The sequence below is a fragment of the Trichechus manatus genome, unplaced genomic scaffold, assembly GCF_000243295.1.
Source record: "Trichechus manatus latirostris isolate Lorelei unplaced genomic scaffold, TriManLat1.0 scaffold00009, whole genome shotgun sequence".
NCBI lineage: Eukaryota > Metazoa > Chordata > Mammalia > Sirenia > Trichechidae > Trichechus > Trichechus manatus.
In genome coordinates this window covers 27,758,874-27,760,853 of record NW_004443945.1, presented here as the reverse complement: position 1 = coordinate 27,760,853, position 1,980 = coordinate 27,758,874, and positions in this window count along the sequence as shown.

Below are 1,980 nucleotides of genomic sequence, written 5' to 3'. Positions count from 1 at the left end.
TAAGGAAGACCAAAGAAGAATTGATGCCTTTGAATTATGGTGTTGGCAAAGAATATTGAATATACCACGGACTGCCAGAAGAACAAACAAATCTGTCTTGGAAGAAGTACAGCCAGAATTCTTAGAAGCAATGATGGCGAGAATTTGTCCCACAGACTTTGGACGTGTTATCAGGAGGGACCAGTCCCTAAGAAGGACATCATGCTTCATAAAGTAGAGGATTAGTAAAAAAGAGGAAGACCCTTAACGAGATGTATTGCCACAGTGGCTGCAACAATGTACTCAAGCGTAACAACGATTGTGAGCATGGCAAAGGACCAGGCAGTGTTTCATTCTGTTGTATATAGGGTTGCTATGAGTCAGAACTGACTTGATGGCACCTAACAACGACAGCAACATATAGTAGAGCACACAGGGGACAAAGTTATGACAACTTCCTAGCCATAACCAAACACCTCGAGGGACAGAGTCACTGGGCTTAGGGCCATAGTCTCTGGGGACATCTGCATCAATTGGCATAACATAGTCCAGAAACACAATGTTCTAGATCCCACTTTGGTGAGTAGTGACTGGGGTTTTAAAAGCTTGCAATCAGCCATCTAAGATACAACTATTGGTCTCTTTCCATCCTGAATAAAGAAGAATGAAGAAAATCAAAGTCTCAAGGAAATAATTAGTCCATAGGACTAATGGACCGCAGGAACCTTAGCCTCCAGTACCCTGAGACCGGAAGAACTAAATGGTGCCCAGCTACCAACACTGACTGCTCTGATCGGGATCACAGTAGAAGATCCTGGACAGAGTGGGAGAAAAATGTAGAACAAAATTACGATTTATAGTAAAGATCAGACTAACTGGTCTGACAGAGACTGGTAGAACCCCTGAGACGATTGCCCTTAGAAAACACCTTTCAAACCTGGAACTGAACACATTCCCAGAGATCATCTTTTAGCAAACAATAGACAGAACTACAAAGTGAACAATAACACCTATAAGGAACGTGCTTCTTAGAACAATAAACCACACCAGACCAAAAGGGCAGCATTTGCTCAAAAACAAAGTTCAGAAGGCAGGAAGAAGCAGGAAAGATGGGTGAATGTAAACGGGAAACTCAGGGAGGAAGTGGGTAGAGTGCTGTCACATTGAGAGGATTGCAACTGATGTCACGAAATAAAATGTATAAACGGGAAACTAATTTGGTCTGCAAAATTTCACCCAAACCACAATAAAATGTTAAAAAAAAAAAGCAAAAAACCCACTGCCACTATGCTCGCATAACAGAATTATCAATAATTCCTAACATCTAATACCTAGTCCATGCACACATTTCCCCAATTACCTCCAAGCAATTTTATTCAAATCAGGATCCAAGCAAGGTCCACCCATTGCGTTTGTTTATTTGGTTGTCTCATTTATTCCATAATAGTTTTTTTCGCTCTCTCTCCTCCATTGATTTGTTGGTGAAACTTTGTGTCATGTGCCCTGTAAAATCCCCCACATTCTAGATTTTGTTGACTTCTTCCCAGAGATGAATTTAATTTGTTCTCTATTCCTGATATTTTCTGTAAACTGTAGTTATATCTACAAACATGATTAGATTCAGGTTCCATTTTTAGGCAAGTATATTTCATAGGTGGTGCTATGTACATTTTATTGCATCACATCATTGGGTTTATAGCATGTGATTGTCTCAATTTTAATGATACTAAAATTGATTAGCAGGTTAAGTTGTTAGCCTGATCCCTAACTGATAAAGTTTCTCATCAACCCTTTAGCTCATGGTTTTGCTAATCCAATTACGATCTTGTGTAGATCTATTATTTTATTAAAAAAAAAATTGGATTTCCGGCAAGATGGCGCTCTAGGCAGAAATACCACGCCGTCCCTCCACAGCAAAGATCCGAAAAACTAAGCCAAACAGAGAATGCAACAATCCTGAAACCCTAGAACATCAAATGAAGAGATAAAGAACTCAGCCGA